General features: G+C 43.5%; 1 long non-coding RNA gene across 1 annotated transcript; it reads left to right on the top strand.

Annotated features, from left to right (window-relative positions):
- The first annotated feature begins 14,977 nt into the window (after window positions 1-14,977).
- Window positions 14,978-21,877, top strand: LOC117300618. The gene is made up of 5 exons (XR_004520188.1): window positions 14,978-15,060; window positions 16,559-16,663; window positions 17,541-17,645; window positions 18,351-18,455; window positions 21,664-21,877. It is a non-coding gene; the product is annotated as an uncharacterized LOC117300618 (long non-coding RNA).
- Window positions 21,878-21,885: the final 8 nt, after the last annotated feature.

The following is a 21,885-nucleotide window of genomic DNA, read 5'->3' as shown; positions in this document are numbered from 1 at the left end:
CTCAAGCCACTGCAGGTCATTCATGTGACGGCACTTGTTGCGCTGATTAGTAAACTCACTGCTACACTCAAGCCACTGTAGGTCATCCGTGTGACGGCACAAGTTGTACTGATTAGTAAACTCACTGCTACACTCCAGCCACTGTAGGTCATCCGTGTGACGGCATAAGTTGTACTGATTAGTAAACTCACTGCTATACTCCAGCCACTGTAGGTCGTCAGGGTGACGGCACAAGTTGTGCTGATTAGTAAACTCACTGCTACACTCCAGCCAATGTAGGTCATCCGTGTGATGGCACAAGTTGTACTGATTAGTAAACTCACTACTACACTCCAGCCACTGTAGGTCATCCGTGTGACGGCACAAGTTGTGCTGATTAGTAAACTCACTGCCACACTCCAGCCACTGTAGGTCATACGGGTGACGGCACAAGTTGTGCTGATTAGTAAACTCACTGCCACACTCCAGCCACTGTAGGTCATCCGTGTGACAGCACTAGTTGCACTGATTAGTAAACTCACTGCTACACTCCAGTCACTATAGGTCACCCTTGTGACGGCACCAGTTGCGCTGATAAGTAAATTTTCTGCCACACTCCAGCCACTGTAGGTCATCCATGTGACAGCACTATAGTTGCACTGATGAGTTAACTCACTGTTACACTCCAGCCACTGTAGGTCATCAGTGTGACGGCACAAGTTGCACTGATTAGTAAACTCACTGCTACACTCCAGCCACTGTGGGTCATCCATGGTACTACACTAGTTGCGCTGATTAGTAAACTCACTGCTACACTACAGCCACTGTAGGTCATCCATGTGACGGCACTATAGTTCCACTGATGAGTAAACTCACTGCTACACTACAGCCACTGTAGGTCATCCATGTGACGGCACTAGTTGCACTGATGAGTAAACTCACTGCTACACTACAGCCACTGTAGGTCATTCATGTGATGGCACCATTTACATCTGGGTGGAGAGAAGCAATTATAGACGAGTGTCTCGCTCTAGTACCACAAGTTAATTGGTTCAATTTATAACACTTATATAAAACAAGAAATGGTTAGTTTAGATTGTTACCCTTGGGTAATGAGAAGCGATTCTAGTTTAGTGTCTTGCTTAAGGACACAAGTTTTATGACCAGGATTTGAACCCACACCCTGATCACTCAGCCATCAGAACTTGAATCTGATGCACTATACAGCTTGGCTATGACATGCCAATACATAGGAATTAGCAGAAAATCTCTTTCAAACATTTCTTATCTCACTAAGGGACCATGGAAAAACTAAGAACGCGGCCGCCCGCGGTCAGACTCGTTCTAGAACGAGTCCGTCCCAAAATTGTCACGCGCCCGTCCCAAGATGGATTAAGCGTTTCACTGATTTTTAAGGTCCCTCATTATCGAACTCTATTGTTGGTGCCTTTTGTTGTTCAGATTACATGGACAAGGCAGCTCGCAAGTAAGCCACGAAGGGGTGAAGGATTAGTGTTTTCGGTCTAGCTCAGGTATACACCAGACAATGGGTTGGAGATGTCCATGTACAGCCAACCCTCAAGTTTGCCAAAGCCAATACAATAATATGGTACTGCCATAACAAGTTGAAGTGGTGACTATTATTCTTAAATTTGAAATCATCGCCAACTTATTTTGTATCTCCATCTAATTACTACATTAGGACCTGTGATTACAGAGATGCTTACACTTACACGATTTGTTCATAAAGGTACCGCGAAATCATGCTGACCGGCTCGCAATCACACAAAACACAACGCAAAATTACATCGTAGTACACAAACACACTGTATCCAGCGACACACTCACACACAGTGTTTTCAATATTCAGGCCTAGTAGTCTTGTTACTTTGCGTGCAACGAACTATAATGCAAGAAACATTGAACGCTAGAGGGCTTTCCTAAACAATGTGATATAGCGGGAGAGCCGCCCTCCGTTGGAAAATTTGCGCAACAGTTTACGAAATTAGTTACAACCGCCTTGAGATTAAGACTTTCGGGAGAATCTGGTGTCCGAAAATTGCAATACTAACCAGCGTACAACATTGGCGCCGTTGCTGGTGCCTTGGGCATGTCAACAACGTGGTGAATTTTCAGCAGTTCCTTGGGAATATTTAGCGTGTTTAAGAAAAACTACATAACGTGTTGGCTTCATTGTTCAAACATGAAACATTTTGGATACCTTGGATGTACAAAAAAAGGTATAGTTTTACTGTTTAATGTAAGATGTTTTTCCTATTGATTTTGCTTTATTCTGTTGTATTTTGGGGGATTATTTTGCATGGCGGTCGTGCAAAAACGCAATATTTTTTTTTTTAATATGCGGTTGTGTTTTGACTTATTGCGTGAAAAGGGCTAGGATTAATCTTTTTGTAACTTAAAAAAAAAACTAGTCAAAATATAAACTAGACCGGAGACACAGTTATTATAATTTACATGGATCTTTGGTTGTTGTTTATTTATTGAAATGACAGTTTACGTAAATTGCAGTGGAAAGAACTTAGGTTTATATCTACCCAGATAAGCCGATTATAACTACACAGTGGTTTTCGGCCTTACCATTGTTCCTTTGTTATACAGTGGGTCTTCCTCAAGACCCGGTGGTTGAGAAGAACGCGTTCCACTCCGTAGATTTTCTTTTGTTCAATTTGTCACGCGAAGGAACGCGTCGCGACGCGGTCGTTCCCGTGACATAGTTTATCCATGGTCCCTAAGTGATCATTCAGATTGTTACGTCAACCCCCCCCCCTTCTAGAGAACATATATCGATTCTGCAGAAGTGCATACATTTTTAGGATGAATTTGTATCACAACAATTTTCTACTTGCAGTCAAAGGACAATACAGAGTGTATACACGAACTAAATAAAAGCACTTGGTTTTGCAAAGCATCAACATTTACAAATCAAAGTTGTACCATGGTTAAAATATGGATTGAAATCAACCAGTTTTCAAGACATGTCATGTATCTCTGATCAATTATAAACAGCTCTTCATCATTCAAATTTTGCAGACATTCTTTTCAAGAAGTTATTTGACTGTTGCCATTGACTGATGTTACATCATGAAGGAGATACTGAGCTGCCTCTTTGAGTGAACTCAACTTTCTTCACTGCTGGTAAGTCATATATAATAATTGTTCCATATCTCTCTCCTCAGACAACTCTACACTATGTAGTAACAATACCTACTTTTTATTGGGACATTGTTACCCCTGGTCAGTAAACTCACTGCTACACTCCAGCCACTGTAGGTTACCATGTGACAGCACAGGTCGTCCATGAGATGGGACTAGTTGCACTGATTAGTTAACTCACTGCTACACTCCAACCACTGTAGGTCAGTCATGTGACGGCACTAGTTGCACTGATTTGTAAACTCACTGCTACACTGCAGCCTATGTGTGTCATTCATGTGATGGCACTAGTTGCGCTGATCAGTAAACTCACTGCTACACTCCAGCCACTGTGGGTCATTCATGGGACGGTATTAGTTGCACTGATTTGTAAACTCACTGCTACACTGCAGCCTATGTGTGTCATTCATGTGATGGCACTAGTTGCGCTGATCAGTAAACTCACTGCGCTGATCAGTAAACTCACTGCTACACTCCAGCCACTGTAGGTCAGTCATGTGACGGCACCAGTTGCACTGATTTGTAAACTCACTGCTACACTGCAGCCTATGTGTGTCATTCATGTGATGGCACTAGTTGCGCTGATCAGTAAACTCACTGCTACACTCCAGCCACTGTGAGTCAGTCATCGTGACGGCAATAGTTGCGCTGATTAGTAAACTCACTGCTACACTCCAGGCACCGTAGGTCATCGTGACGACACTAGTTGGGCTGACTAGTAAACTCACTGCTACACTCCAGCCACTGTAGGTCAGTCATGTGATGGCACCAGTCGCGCTGATTAGTAAACTCACTGCTACACTCAAGCAACTGTAGGTCATTTATGTGACGGCACAAGTTGTGCTGATTAGTAAACTCACTGCTACACTCCAGCCACTGTAGGTCATCCGTGTGACGGGACAAGTTGTACTGATTAGTAAACTCCCTACTACACTCCAGCCACTGTAGGTCATCCGGGTGATGGCACAAGTTGTGTAGATTAGTAAACTCACTGCTACACTCCAGCCACTGTAGGTCATCCGTGTGACGGCACAAGCTGTACTGATTAGTAAACTCACTGCTACACTCCAGCCACTGTGAGTCAGTCATCGTGACGGCACTAGTTGCGCTGATTAGTAAACTCACTGCTACACTCCAGCCACTATAGGTCATCCGTGTGACGGCACAAGCTGTACTGATTAGTAAACTCACTGCTACACTCCAGCCACCGTAGGTCATCGTGACGGCACTAGTTGCGCTGATTAGTAAACTCACTGCTACACTCAAGCCACTGTAGGTCAGTTATATGTGACGGCACAAGTTGCGCTGATTGTGAAACTCACTGCTACACTCAAGCCACTGTGGGTCATCCATGTGACAGCACTAGTTGCACTGATTAGTAAACTCACTGCTACACTCCAGTCACTATAGGTCACCCTTGTGACGGCACCAGTTGCGCTGATAAGTAAATTTTCTGCCACACTCCAGCCACTGTAGGTCATCCATGTGACGGCAATATAGTTGCACTGATGAGTAAACTCACTGTTACACTCCAGCCACTGTGGGTCATCCATGTGACGGCACAAGTTGCACTGATTAGTAAACTCACTGCTACACTCCAGCCACTGTGGGTCATCCATGGGACTACACTAGTTGCGCTGATTAGTAAACTCACTGCTACACTACAGCCACTGAAGGTCATCCATGTGACGGCACTATAGTTCCACTGATGAGTAAACTCACTGCTACACTCCAGCCACTGTGGGTCATCCATGTGACGGCACAAGTTGCACTGATTAGTAAACTCACTGCTACACTCCAGCCACTGTGGGTCATCCATGTGACTACACTAGTTGCGCTGATTAGTAAACTCACTGCTACACTACAGCCACTGAAGGTCATCCATGTGACGGCACTATAGTTCCACTGATGAGTAAACTCACTGCTACACTCCAGCCACTGTAGGTCATCCATGTGACGGCACTAGTTGTGCTGATTAATAAACTCACTGCTACACTCAAGCCACTGTAGGTCATCCATGTGACGGCACTAGTTGCACTGATGAGTAAACTCACTGCTACACTCCAGCCACTGTAGGTCATTCATGTGATGGTACCATTTACATATTTACATCTGGGTGGAGAGAAGCAATTATAGACGAGTGTCTCGCTCTAGTACCACAAGTTAATTGGTTCAATTTATAACACTTATATAAAACAAGAAATGGTTAGTTTAGATTGTTACCCTTGGGTAATTAGAAGCGATTCTAGTTTAGTGTCTTGCTTAAGGACACAAGTTTTATGACCAGGATTTGAACCCACACCCTGATCACTCAGCCATCAGAATTTGAATCTGATGCACTATACAGCTTGGCTATGACATGCCAATACATAGGAATTAGCAGAAAATCTCTTTCAAACATTTCTTATCTCACTAAGTGATCATTCAGATTGTTACGTCAACCCCCCCCCCTTCTAGAGAACATATATCGATTCTGCAGAAGTGCATACATTATAGGATGAATTTGTATCACAACAATTTTCTACTTGCAGTCAGTGGACAATACAGAGTGTTTACACAAACTAAATCAAAGCACTTGGTTTTGCAAAGCATCAACATTTACAAATCAAAGTTGTACGATGGTTGAAATATGGATTGAAATCAACCAGTTTTCAAGACATGTCATGTATCTCTGATCAATTATAAACAGCTCTTCATCGTTCAAATTTTGCAGACATTAATTTCAAGAAGTTATTTGACTGTTGCCATTGACTGATGTTACATCATGAAGGAGATACTGAGCTGCCTCTCTGAGTGAACTCAACTTTCTTCACTGCTGGTAAGTCATATATAATAATTGTTCCATATCTCTCACCTCAGACAACTCTACACTCTGTAGTAACAATACCTACTTTTTATTGGGACATTGTTACCCCTGGTCAGTAAACTCACTGCTACACTCCAGCCACTGTAGGTTACCATGTGACAGCACAGGTCGTCCATGAGATGGGACTAGTTGCACTGATTAGTTAACTCACTGCTACACTCCAGCCACTGTGGGTCATTCATGAGACGGCACTAGTTGCACTGATTAGTAAACTCACTGCTACACTCCAGCCACTGTAGGTCATTCATGTGACGGCACTAGTTGTGCTGATTAGTAAACTCACTGCTACACTCAAGCCACTGTAGGTCATCCATGTGACAGCACTAGTTGCGCTTATAAGTAAATTTCCTGCTACACTACAGCCACTGTATGTCATCCATGTGACGGCACTAGTTGCACTTATTAGTTAACTCACTGCTACACTCCAGCCACTGTAGGTCAGTCATGTGACGGCACTAGTTGCACTTATTAGTTAACTCACTGCTACACTCCAGCCACTGTAGGTCAGTCATGTGACGGCACCAGTTGCACTGATTTGTAAACTCACTGCTACAATGCAGCCTATGTTGGTCATTCATGTGATGGCACTAGTTGCGCTGATCAGTAAACTCACTGCTACACTCCAGCCACTGTGGGTCATTCATGTGACGGCACTAGTTGCACTGATTAGTAAACTCACTGCTACACTCCAGCCACTGTAGGTCATTCATGTGACGGCACTAATGTGCTGATTAGTAAACTCACTGCTACACTCAAGCCACTGTAGGTCATCCATGTGACAGCACTAGTTGCGCTTATAAGTAAATTTCCTGCTACACTACAGCCACTGTATGTCATCCATGTGACGGCACTATAGTTGCACTGATGAGTAAACTCACTGCTACACTCCAGCCACTGTAGGTCATCCATGTGACGGCACAAGTTGTACTGATTAGTAAACTCACTACTACACTCCAGCCACTGTAGGTCATCCATGTGACGGCACTAGTTGTGCTGATTGTTAAACTCACTGCTACACTCAAGCCACTGTAGGTCATTCATGTGACGGCACTAGTTGCATTGATTAGTAAACTCACAGCTACACTCCAGCCACTGTAGGTCATCCATGTGACGGCACTAGTTGCACTGATTAGTAAACTCACTACTACACTCAAGCCACTGTAGGTCATTCATGTGACGGCACTAGTTGCACTGATTAGTAAACTCACTGCTACACTCCAGCCACTGTAGGTCATTCATGTGACGGCACTAGTTGTGCTGATTAGTAAACTCACTGCTACACTACAGCCACTGTAGGTCATCCATGTCACGGCACTATAGTTTCACTGATGAGTAAACTCACTGCTACACTCCAGCCACTGTAGGTCATCCATGTGACGGCACTAGTTGTGCTGATTAATAAACTCACTACTACACTCCAGCCACTGTAGGTCATCCGTGTGACGGCACAAGTTGTACTGATTAGTAAACTCACTACCACACTCCAGCCACTGTAGGTCATCCGTGTTACGGCATTAGTTGTACTGATTAGTAAACTCACTACTACACTCCAGCCACTGTAGGTCATCCATGTGACGGCACAAGTTGTACTGATTAGTAAACTCTCTGCTACACTCAAGCCACTGCAGGTCATTCATGTGACGGCACTTGTTGCGCTGATTAGTAAACTCACTACTATACTCCAGCCACTGTAGGTCATCCGTGTGACGGCACAAGTTGTACTGATTAGTAAACTCACTGCTACACTCCAGCCACTGTAGGTCATCCATGTGACGGCACAAGTTGTACTGATTAGTAAACTCACTGCTACACTGCAGCCACTGTAGGTCATCCGTGTGACGGCATTAGTTGTACTGATTAGTAAACTCACTGCTACACTCCAGCCACTGTAGGTCATCCGTGTGACAGCACAAGTTGTACTGATTAGTAAACTCACTGCTACACTGCAGCCACTGTAAGTCATCCATGTGACGGCACTATAGTTGCACTGATAAGTAAACTCACTGCTACACTCCAGCCACTGTAGGTCATCCGTGTGACGGCACAAGTTGTACTGATTAGTAAACTCACTGCTACACTCCAGCCACTGTAGGTCATCCATGTGACGGCACAAGTTGTACTGATTAGTAAACTCTCTGCTACACTCAAGCCACTGTGGGTCATCAATGTGACGGCACTAGTTGCGCTGATTAGTAAACTCACTGCTACACTCAAGCCACTGCAGGTCATTCATGTGACGGCACTTCTTGCGCTGATTAGTAAACTCACTGCTACACTCCAGCCTTTGTGGGTCATCCGTGTGACGGCACAAGTTGTACTGATTAGTAAACTCACTGCTACACTCCAGCCACTGTAGGTCATCCATGTGACGGCACTATAGTTGTACTGATTAGTAAACTCACTACTACACTCCAGCCACTGTAGGTCATCCGTGTGACAGCACAAGTTGTACTGATTAGTAAACTCACTGCTACACTCCAGCCACTGTGGGTCATCCGTGTGACGGCACAAGTTGTACTAATTAATAAACTCACTGCTACACTCCAGCCACTGTAGGTCATCCGTGTGACGGTACAAGTTGTACTGATTAGTAAACTCACTACTACACTCCAGCCACTGTAGGTCATCCGTGTGATGGCACAAGTTGTACTGATTAGTAAACTCACTGCCACACTCCAGCCACTGTAGGCCATCCGTGTGACAGCACTAGTTGCACTGATTAGTAAACTCACTGCTACACTCCAGTCACTATAGGTCATCCGTGTGACAGCACAAATTGTGCTGATTAGTAAACTCACTGCCACACTCCAGCCACTGTAGGTCATCCGTGTGACAGCACTAGTTGCACTGATTAGTAAACTCACTGCTACACTCCAGTCACTATTGGTCATCCGTGTGACAGCACAATTTGTGCTGATTAGTAAACTCACTGCTACACTCCAGCCACTGTAGGTCATCCGTGTGACAGCACAAGTTGTGCTGATTAGTAAACTCACTGCCACACTCCAGCCACTGTAGGTCATCCGTGTGACAGCACTAGTTGCACTGATTAGTAAACTCACTGCTACACTCCAGTCACTTTAGGTCACCCTTGTGACGGCACCAGTTGCGCTGATTAGTAAACTCACTGCTACACTCCAGCCACTGTAGGTCGTCCTGGTGACGGCACAAGTTGTGCTGATTAGTAAACTCACTGCTACACTCCAGCCACTGTAGGTCATCCGTTTGACGGCACAAGTTGTACTGATTAGTAAACTCACTACTACACTCCAGCCACTGTAGGTCATCCGTGTGATGGCACAAGTTGTACTGATTAGTAAACTCACTGCTACACACCAGCCACTGTAGGTCATACGGGTGACGGCACAAGTTGTACTGATTAGTAAACTCACTGCTACACTCCAGCCACTGTAGGTCATTCATGTGACGGCACTAGTTGTGCTGATTAGTAAACTCACTGCTACACTCAAGCCACTGTAGGTCATCCATGTGACAGCACTAGTTGCGCTTATAAGTAAATTTCCTGCTACACTACAGCCACTGTATGTCATCCATGTGACGGCACTAGTTGCACTTATTAGTTAACTCACTGCTACACTCCAGCCACTGTAGGTCAGTCATGTGACGGCACTAGTTGCACTTATTAGTTAACTCACTGCTACACTCCAGCCACTGTAGGTCAGTCATGTGACGGCACCAGTTGCACTGATTTGTAAACTCACTGCTACAATGCAGCCTATGTTGGTCATTCATGTGACGGCACTAATTGCGCTGATCAGTAAACTCACTGCTACACTCCAGCCACTGTGGGTCATTCATGTGACGGCACTAGTTGCACTGATTAGTAAACTCACTGCTACACTCCAGCCACTGTAGGTCATTCATGTGACGGCACTAGTTGTGCTGATTAGTAAACTCACTGCTACACTCAAGCCACTGTAGGTCATCCATGTGACAGCACTAGTTGCGCTTATAAGTAAATTTCCTGCTACACTAAAGCCACTGTATGTCATCCATGTGAAGGCACTATAGTTGCACTGATGAGTAAACTCACTGCTACACTCCAGCCACTGTAGGTCATCCATGTGACGGCACAAGTTGTACTGATTAGTAAACTCACTACTACACTCCAGCCACTGTAGGTCATCCATGTGACGGCACTAGTTGTGCTGATTAGTAAACTCACTTCTACACTCAAGCCACTGTAGGTCATTCATGTGACGGCACTAGTTGCATTGATTAGTAAACTCACAGCTACACTCCAGCCACTGTAGGTCATCCATGTGACGTCACTAGTTGCACTGATTAGTAAACTCACTACTACACTCAAGCCACTGTAGGTCATTCATGTGACGGCACTAGTTGCACTGATTAGTAAACTCACTGCTACACTCCAGCCAGTGTAGGTCATTCATGTGACGGCACTAGTTGTGCTGATTAGTAAACTCACTGCTACACTACAGCCACTCTAGGTCATCCATGTCACGGCACTATAGTTTCACTGATGAATAAACTCACTGCTACACTCCAGCCACTGTAGGTCATCCATGTGACGGCACTAGTTGTGCTGATTAATAAACTCACTACTACACTCCAGCCACTGTAGGTCATCCGTGTGACAGCACAAGTTGTACTGATTAGTAAACTCACTACTACACTCCAGCCACTGTAGGTCATCCGTGTTACGGCATTAGTTGTACTGATTAGTAAACTCACTACTACACTCCAGCCACTGTAGGTCATCCATGTGACGGCACAAGTTGTACTGATTAGTAAACTCACTACTACACTCCAGCCACTGTGGGTCATCAATGTGACGGCACTAGTTGCGCTGATTAGTAAACTCACTGCTACACTCAAGCCACTGCAGGTCATTCATGTGACGGCACTTGTTTGCGCTGATTAGTAAACTCACTGCTACACTCAAGCCTTTGTGGGTCATCCGTGTGACGGCACAAGTTGTACTGATATGTAAACTCACTGCTACACTGCAGCCACTGTAAGTCAGCCATGTGACGGCACTATAGTTGCACTGATTAGTAAACTCACTGCTACACTCCAGCCACTGTAGGTCATCCGTGTGACAGCACAAGTTGTACTGATTAGTAAACTCACTGCTACACTCCAGCCACTGTGGGTCATCCGTGTGACGGCACAAGTTGTACTAATTAATAAACTCACTGCTACACTCCAGCCACTGTAGGTCATCCGTGTGACGGTACAAGTTGTACTGATTAGTAAACTCACTACTACACTCCAGCCACTGTAGGTCATCCGTGTGATGGCACAAGTTGTACTGATTAGTAAACTCACTGCCACACTCCAGCCACTGTAGGTCATCCGTGTGACAGCACAAGTTGTGCTGGTTAGTAAACTCACTGCCACACTCCAGCCACTGTAGGTCATCCGTGTGACAGCACTAGTTGCACTGATTAGTAAACTCACTGCTACACTCCAGTCACTATAGTACACCCTTGTGACGGCACCAGTTGCGCTGATTAGTAAACTCACTGCTACACTCCAGCCACTGTAGGTCGTCCTGGTGACGGCACAAGTTGTGCTGATTAGTAAACTCACTGCTACACTCCAGCCACTGTAGGTCATCCGTTTGACGGCACAAGTTGTACTGATTAGTAAACTCACTACTACACTCCAGCCACTGTAGGTCATCCGTGTGACGGCACAAGTTGTACTGATTAGTAAACTCACTGCTACACACCAGCCACTGTAGGTCATACGGGTGACGGCACAAGTTGTACTGATTAGTAAACTCACTGCCACACTCCAGCCACTGTAGGTCATCCGTGTGACAGCACTAGTTGCACTGATTAGTAAACTCACTACTACACTCCAGCCACTGTAGGTCATCCGTGTGACGGCACAAGTTGTACTGATTAGTAAACTCACTACTACACTCCAGCCACTGTAGGTCATCCGTGTGACAAGTTGTACTGATTAGTAAACTCACTGCCACACTCCAGCCACTGTAGGTCATCCGTGTGACAGCACTAGTTGCACTGATTAGTAAACTCACTGCTACACTCCAGTCACTATAGGTCACCCTTGTGACGGCACCAGTTGCGCTGATAAGTAAATTTTCTGCCACACTCCAGCCACTGTAGGTCATCCATGTGACGGCACAAGTTGTACTGATTAGTAAACTCACTGCTACACTGCAGCCACTGTAAGTCATCCATGTGACGGCACTAGTTGTACTGATTAGTTAACTCACTACTACACTCCAGCCACTGTAGGTCATCCGTGTGACAGCACAAGTTGTACTGATTAGTAAACTCACTGCTACACTGCAGCCACTGTAAGTCATCCATGTGACGGCACTATAGTTGTACTGATTAGTAAACTCACTACTACACTCCAGCCACTGTGGGTCATCCGTGTGACGGTACAAGTTGTACTGATTAGTAAACTCACTACTACACTCCAGCCACTGTAGGTCATCCGTGTGACGGCACAAGTTGTACTGATTAGTTAACTCACTACTACACTCCAGCCACTGTAGGTCATCCGTGTGACAGCACAAGTTGTACTGATTAGTAAACTCACTGCTACACTCCAGACACTGTAGGTCATCCGTGTGACGGTACAAGTTGTACTGATTAGTAAACTCACTACTACACTCCAGCCACTGTAGGTCATCCGTGTGACGGCACAAGTTGTACTGATTAGTAAACTCCCTGCCACACTCCAGCCACTGTAGGTCATCCGTGTGACAGCACAAGTTGTACTGATTAGTAAACTCACTGCTACACTCCAGCCACTGTGGGTCATCCGTGTGACGGCACAAGTTGTACTAATTAATAAACTCACTGCTACACTCCAGCCACTGTAGGTCATCCGTGTGACGGTACAAGTTGTACTGATTAGTAAAATCACTACTACACTCCAGCCACTGTAGGTCATCCGTGTGATGGCACAAGTTGTACTGATTAGTAAACTCACTGCCACACTCCAGCCACTGTAGGCCATCCGTGTGACAGCACTAGTTGCACTGATTAGTAAACTCACTGCTACACTCCAGTCACGATAGGTCATCCGTGTGACAGCACAAATTGTGCTGATTAGTAAACTCACTGCCACACTCCAGCCACTGTAGGTCATCCGTGTGACAGCACTAGTTGCACTGATTAGTAAACTCACTGCTACACTCCATTCACTATTGGTCATCCGTGTGACAGCACAATTTGTGCTGATTAGTAAACTCACTGCCACACTCCAGCCACTGTAGGTCATCCGTGTGACAGCACAAGTTGTGCTGATTAGTAAACTCACTGCCACACTCCAGCCACTGTAGGTCATTCGTGTGACAGCACTAGTTTCACTGATTAGTAAACTCACTGCTACACTCCAGTCACTATAGGTCACCCTTGTGACGGCACCAGTTGCGCTGATTAGTAAACTCACTGCTACACTCCAGCCACTGTAGGTCGTCCTGGTGACGGCACAAGTTGTGCTGATTAGTAAACTCACTGCTACACTCCAGCCACTGTAGGTCATCCGTTTGACGGCACAAGTTGTACTGATTAGTAAACTCACTACTACACTCCAGCCACTGTAGGTCATCCGTGTGACGGCACAAGTGGTACTGATTAGTAAACTCACTGCTACACACCAGCCACTGTAGGTCATACGGGTGACGGCACATGTTGTACTGATTAGTAAACTCACTGCCACACTCCAGCCACTGTAGGTCATCCGTGTGACAGCACTAGTTGCACTGATTAGTAAACTCACTACTACACTCCAGCCACTGTAGGTCATCCGTGTGACGGCACAAGTTGTACTGATTAGTAAACTCACTACTACACTCCAGCCACTGTAGGTCATCCGTGTGACGGCACAAGTTGTACTGATTAGTAAACTCACTGCCACACTCCAGCCACTGTAGGTCATCCGTGTGACAGCACTAGTTGCACTGATTAGTAAACTCACTGCTACACTCCAGTCACTATAGGTCACCCTTGTGATGGCACCAGTTGCGCTGATAAGTAAATTTTCTGCCACACTCCAGCCACTGTAGGTCATCCATGTGACGGCACAAGTTGCACTGATTAGTAAACTCACTGCTACACTCCAGCCACTGTGGGTCATCCATGGGACTTCACTAGTTGCGCTGATTAGTAAACTCACTGCTACACTACAGCCACTGTAGGTCATCCATGTGACGGCACTAGTTGTGCTGATTAATAAACTCACTGCTACACTCAAGCCACTGTAGGTCATCCATGTGACGGCACTAGTTGCACTGATGAGTAAACTCACTGCTACACTCCAGCCACTGTAGGTCATTCATGTGATGGCACCATTTACATCTGGGTGGAGAGAAGCAATTATAGACTAGTGTCTCGCTCTAGTACCACAAGTTAATTGGTTCAATTTATAACACTTATATAAAACAAGAAATGGTTAGTTTAGATTGTTACCCTTGGGTAATTAGAAGCGATTCTAGTTTAGTGTCTTGCTTAAGGACACAAGTTTTATGACCAGGATTTGAACCCACACCCTGATCACTCAGCCATCAGAATTTGAATCTGATGCACTATACAGCTTGGCTATGACATGCCAATACATAGGAATTAGCAGAAAATCTCTTTCAAACATTTCTTATCTCACTAAGTGATCATTCAGATTGTTACGTCAACCCCCCCCCCCCCCTTCTAGAGAACATATATCGATTCTGCAGAAGTGCATACATTTTTAGGATGAATTTGTATCACAACAATTTTCTACTTGCAGTCAGTGGACAATACAGAGTGTTTACACAAACTAAATCAAAGCACTTGGTTTTGCAAAGCATCAACATTTACAAATCAAAGTTGTACGATGGTTGAAATATGGATTGAAATCAACCAGTTTTCAAGACATGTCATGTATCTCTGATCAATTATAAACAGCTCTTCATCATTCAAATTTTGCAGACATTATTTTCAAGAAGTTATTTGACTGTTGCCATTGACTGATGTTACATCATGAAGGAGATACTGAGCTGCCTCTCTGAGTGAACTCAACTTTCTTCACTGCTGGTAAGTCATGTATAATAATTGTTCCATATCTCTCACCTCAGACAACTCTACACTATGTAGTAACAATACCTACTTTTTATTGGGACATTGTTACCCCTGGTCAGTAAACTCACTGCTACACTCCAGCCACTGTAGGTTACCATGTAACAGCACAGGTCGTCCATGAGATGGGACTAGTTGCACTGATTAGTTAACTCACTGCTACACTCCAGCCACTGTAGGTCAGTCATGTGACGGCACCAGTTGCACTGATTTGTAAACTGACTGCTACACTGCAGCCTATGTGGGTCATTCATGTGATGGCACTAGTTGCGCTGATCAGTAAACTCACTGCTACACTCCAGCCACTGTAGGTCAGTCATGTGACGGCACCATTTGCACTGACTGATTAGTAAACTCAATGCTACACTCCAGCCACTGTAGGTCAGTCATGTGACGGCACCATTTGTGCTGATTAGTAAACTCACTGCTACACTACAACCACTCTAGGTCATTCATGTGACGGCACTAGTTGCACTGATTAGTAAACTCACTGTTACACTCAAGCCACTGTAGGTCATTCATGTGACGGCACTAGTTGCACTGATTAGTAAACTCACAGCTACACTCCAGCCACTGTAGGTCATCAATGTGACGGCACGAGTTGCACTGGTTAGTAAACTCACAGCTACACTCCAGCCAGTGTAGGTCAGTCATGTGACGGCACGAGTTGCACTGATTAGTAAACTCACAGCTACACTCCAGCCACTGTAGGTCATCAATGTGACGGCACGAGTTGCACTGGTTAGTAAACTCACAGCTACACTCCAGCCAGTGTAGGTCAGTCATGTGATGGCACGAGTTGCACTGATTAGTAAACTCACAGCTACACTCAAGCCACTGTAGGTTATCCATGTGGTGGCACTAGTTGCACTGATTAGTAAACTCACTGCTATACTCAAGCCACTGTAGGTCATCCATGTGGTGGCACTAGTTGCACTGATTAGTAAACTCACTGCTATACTCAAGCCACTGTAGGTCATCAATGTGACGGCACTATTTACTCAGCTTTGAGTGATGTTTTTACTCAGCTTTTTCGTTCCATCTGAAAAGTACCATTGCACGCTGCCAGCGTGCAATGGTACTTTTATTTGCTATCAGGCGACGCACAATCCTCCGAACAAATGGCAATGATCTGCTTGTGTTATATAAAAATGGTCTACTGATGAAGAAAACTTCACTTGAAATATGTTTGTCTGAAATGTCATATTTAATGAGAAATAAATAAACTAATATCCCTTGTGGGTTGATTGCTCCTGGAGCGTTTTCTTCTTTTAATCGATGTCATTCAAAATGTGTAATCATTCATTTATACTATTTTCTCGTGACCAAGATGGCTGATCAGTCCCAAACTTCTACAGGCTTTTCAAAAGTGTAGTACACTGTCAGCAACTGTTATGTTAGCAAAAACGAATTTTGTAATGTTCCTTTACGACTCTTTATTTTCATATTTCTGCAGACATCTTGTTCAAGAAGTTATTTGACTGTTGCCGTTGACTGATGTTACATCATGAAGGAGATACTGAGCTGCCTCTCTGCGTGAAGTCAACTTTCTTCATTGCGGGTAAGTCTTGCATTTATTCAACTCTCACCTCTACACAACCCAGTAATAATACCAACTCTTATATAGAGCATTTCCAAAAGAAATTATCATTGTGCTTCGAACATTATAACCCCTGGTTACTGGGGCATTTATTTCATTCCATAAACCATCCCAGCTCCCTTGGAAGTATAGAGCCTGTCCTGACAAGTATGTAGCACACCAAGCTAAACCAATCTAAGCCCTTACAGGTACCCATTTACTCCTGGATTCGGAGAAACAACTATACTGAAGTGTCTTGCCCAAGGATACAAGCATCATGACCTGGATTCGACCCATATCCAGATTCATAATCATCTTCACCTTCTCTTATAAGATGATAAAATTAGTCTGAACTGTTTGCCTCGCCTTCTCTATTCGTTGTCAGGAGCCTGACGAATCCGAGCTTGTGTCAAATGCAATAAACTTCTCTGCCACGGACAAGCCAGTACATATAAATTAGTAGGAGAAACCTCTTTTGAACAGTTTACTTACCTTACTTATGGATCATTTATATAGTTTTGAGGGCCACCCCCCCCCCTCTCCTTACAGAACAAGTCTTCTCTGCAGAAGTGCCTCAATTTGTGGGACGAGTCTGAACCCAAAAAGCTTTCTACTTAGTGTTAACCAACACAAACCAAAACTACTCCTTTTCAGAACCACCCAAACCCATCTCAAACCTTTCTGGATCGAACTTCCAATATGCAAAGTTTCAAATCCTACAAACTACTTGGTTTTGCAAAAGTTGTGTTATGATAGAAATATTGATGGAAATATTGATTGAAATCAGCCAGTTTACAAGACACGTCATGCATCTTTAATAAATGTTTACACAAATCTTCATATTTTCATATTTGTCTAGACATCTTGTTGAAGAAGTTATTTGCCTGTTGCCATTGACTGATGTTACATCATGAAGGAGATACTGAGCTGCCTCTCTGAGTGAACTCAACTTTCTTCACTGCTGGTAAGTCTTGCATTAATTTATTCCATGCACTTTGGTTGTATCTCTCTCCTTTGACAACTCAACATTACGCAGTAATAGTACTACTCTTAGATAAGGACATTATTACCTCCTGGTCATTGGGCCATTTATATCATTTTTTAACCATCTCAGCTCCCTGGGGAGTATACAGCCAATGCTGCCAAATATGTAGCACACCAAACTAAATTCCCTTGAGCAAGACAGTTAACCACTTGCTTCTCTCCACCCAGGGGTAAAATGGGTACCTGTGAGGGCAGAGATGGTTTATATGGATGATTAGCTTGGAGCGCGGTAACTCGCAGCACCGGCTGTATACTCCCCAGGGAGCTGAGATGGTTTAAGGAATGAAATATATGGCCCAGTGACCGGGGTAATAGGGTAATAGTGTAAGAAGTGCTTTGATACGCCTTTTGGGCTGTGATAAAGCGCTATATAAAAATCACTTGTTATTGTTGCAGACAAATTTATCCAAACCCAATTGTTTCATATTAATTTTGGCATACCTCAAAAGTGTTATTTGTGTTAAAACAAACCAAAAACACTCTGATCTTACAATGTATCAAAATAAAAAAAAAAATCTAAGGTGCATCATGATGGAAATATTGATTGAAATCAGTAAGTTAATAAGAAAGGTCATGCATCTTAGATCAATTATTAACAGCTTTTCATGTTTTCATACTTTTGCAGACATTCTTTTCAAGAAGTTATTTGACTGTTGCCATTGACTGATGTTACATCATGAAGGAGATACTGAGCTGCCTCTCTGAGTGAAGTCAACTTTCTTCACTGCGGGTAAGTCTTGTATTTGTTTTTTGCAAGATCTTCGGTTGTATCTCTCTCCTTTGGTTTATGATCCAATACAGTTGAAACGAAAACATAGCCAGGCATGATATTGAGTCCTTGGAAAAGAGTTGGATATTTCAAGGGCTGACTACATTTACAAATGGTTTATGCCTGACCAGACATTTCAGGCTATATTTTGTCACATTTTCCCAGATTTTTCCAAGGGCAAAATGTTTTATTTGAAATTGGACAAAATAGGAAGATTATCATGCCTGAATAGTTGGCCAAGTTCCAGTGGAATTAAAGCATATGTAAACTGCAGTAGTTGTCAAAGAATAGTATTTGTATGTTCTGTGAATGAACCAAGTGTACCTGAATACACACCTGCGAAAAGTTAGGCTCAACTTATCAATAGCCAATATGCACAAACGCTGTTTCAAAAAATATTCTGCAAAGTTGGAAAGTTAACCAGGCTGCCAAAAATGGCCACCATGCTGTAGTTTACATGCAACTACATGTAAGGTAGGTTTTATAGTTTTGTACCACATTGGTGTGCAGCTGGGAAAGGGCCACGGTCTTCGTAACTTGCCAGACAAGTTTTGGGAACATAGAGTTTAATGGGTGTAAAGGGTCTATGGGTTTTAGACCATTTGAAAGGGATTATGTTGACCATTTTAAAAAGATTGTCTTCACCTGAAACAATTATTGTACGCTACTTTATAGGGGCTATCGCACATAATAGATCTTGCCATACTGTATATTGCTTAATAATCTGTTCTGACACTCCAAAATGTAACATAGGAGTCCTCTATTAATACATATAGGACGCTTGGGACACTTCACAGCTACACTATGCACTTTAAAAATATGTTACATTATGTGTAATAATTACGTTAGTACCTTATAAGCTTGCACCCCAACATGTGAATGGCTATGAATGTCAAATGAATTTTAGCCAACAGATCTTAAAGGCAACTGGACACGTTGTAATTATCAAGACCAGTATTCTCACTTGGTGTTTCCAACTAATGCATAAAATAACAAATCTGTGAAAATTTTGGCTCAATCGGTCATCGAAATTGCCAGAAAATACTAAAGAAAAAATACCCTTGTTGCACAAATGAGTAAGGCTTCAGGACTGAAGTCTTTCTCAGATTCCGATATTTGTGTGAGAATTTACCTCTTTCCTCAGAGGGAGTCAATTCTTCACCAGACATTTCATGCTATTTAATCACAGTTTTTCAGAATTTTCCAAGGGCAAAATATTAACTTGAAATCGGATCCAAAGTAGTAAAAATATCATGCCTGAGTAGGTGACATCCCCCTGCCAAAACCATGCAGTTCAAGTGGATTAAAGTATTGTAAACTGTGGTAATTGGCAAAGACCAGTATTTGAACATTATGTGAACAAACTTTCCTCTCCCTGTCCCAAGCTAAATTGAACATTGTGATATTTTCATAAGTTAAAGGTTGCATTCATCAGTTCACGATATTTCTGTTTGTATCAATTAATTTTCTCGAATATGAGGTGATATGTACTTTCATGATTTCAAGTTTTCATTCTGTCTAGTGCACATTGAAAACCCTAATAGTTGCTTTTAGAAATTTTTTTCAAATGTCACCATTTCAGCAACTTTTTCACAGTCAACACATGGGGGTATGTCTGACAATATACTGGGGAAAAATAACAACACCAAAGCTTGAATTTCAGTAGTCAAGGGTTGCTGTGAAAAATTCCCTTTAAATTCACGATTTTTCTGTTTATTATCAATTAATTGTATCGAATTCGTGGTGAATTATGATGTTTTACACTGCTTGCTCCTCGCCGCAGCGGGCGCTATTTTTGTAAACAAACCAAGCCAAGAAACTTTAGAACATCATCACGTGAAAACTAGTTGTTACAATGTATAACAAAACATCGAATCTATTGATGTAATACATTTACATGTTGCGGCCCATGTGCGGCACGCTGGTCTTTGATGTGAAAACGTGGCCGACAAATTTGATCTTTGCGGTTGCTACTGTTTCGTTCCCGCTACGCACGGACAATAGCAAGGTTATTTGGGGGTACGAACGTTTATCATTCAACCATCTTCTTTACCACAAACAATCCTTGTTGCAAAACTAAAATAGAACTCAAGTACAACAGATTTCATGTACCGGAAAACAGTATTCACCCACCCCTCGCTTTGAAACACAACTCGAGAAAAACATACAGGACAAACTTGTATCTACTGTGCCTACTTTGCCTTGCTCCGACATGTCCGAGAAGACCGTGTTTGCACCAAGTCAGAGCCCCGTGCAGCGGCCCCCAACCCGCGGCCCCCAACCCAGCCGGGCGAGGGCCCTGCCAGCCCACCCTCGGTCGTGCTCTAAGAACATGTTAACAAAGCAGCGGCACTTCTATACAAAAAAAAACCCCAAAGTGAAACAAAAAGGCCATCGCTTCTGTAACAAGCCCTGGCACTAATTTATGTATTTATTCATTATGTTGCTACATAGTATTTTGGGAGAGCTATCAAAAAACGCACCCCCCCCCCCGAACAATTTATAAATAATTGTAAAACGGAGACGATGTTTAATTTTGTGTACACCCCACAACGTTTTAGATAGTTTGAAATTATTGATTTTGTCCTGAATAAGTCATAATAATTTATATAGTAATTGATTACTTGTTAATTATGACATCATCATTAAAGGATTCCACCGCGCCATCCAATGTCATCACGTCTTAACAAGTTGTTGCAATGTATAACAAAACACAACTCCAAATGCTTGCCGCGCCGCACAGCGAACTTAAAATTATTCATGAACTTGTTCCCGGGTGTCCGCTGAATGGTCCAACATTCCCCAGATAAAACCAATCAGTTTAAAGAACAGCAGCTTAGTTTGCGAATGAATAATTCAACAGCTCCCAGATCTAACCAATCAGTTTAAAGAACAGCAGCTTTAGGATGCTTCTGAATAATTCAACAGCTCCGTGATCTAAGTGACCAATCAGTTTAAAGAACAGCATATTTAGGATGCCTCTGAATAATTCAGTGGTGAACTCCCACCCATTACTGCAATGAAAAGAGCATTGTGTTTGAGTATGTCTGGCGCTCGGTCGGAAAGGTTGAACAAGAGCTGCAACCGTTTACCACTTTAATCCTATTGAAGTTACTCTAAAAATAGCCTGGGTTTCAAATGAAGTTAACTTCTTTACCTTGTATTGCAGACAGCTGGTTTTCGAAAACGCCCGTTTTGAAAAGGTGTCCTTTGTGTGGAAGAGGGCGCTCCACCGTGCGGAGACCGTATAAAATGCCAGGTCCTTGGGCCATTGGTTTCATTCTTGTTCTGATGCTGGTCGTGGAAGGTGCCTTGCCGATGCTCTTGATGTTCTGAGCATGATGATGTCAACCTTTGGGTCCTTAGTGGTCTCAGTCCCGTACCATTGACA

Source organism: Asterias rubens, chromosome 16 (assembly GCF_902459465.1).
Source record: "Asterias rubens chromosome 16, eAstRub1.3, whole genome shotgun sequence".
Classification (NCBI taxonomy): Eukaryota; Metazoa; Echinodermata; class Asteroidea; order Forcipulatida; family Asteriidae; genus Asterias; species Asterias rubens.
This window is presented reverse-complemented; position numbering and strand designations above follow the sequence as displayed.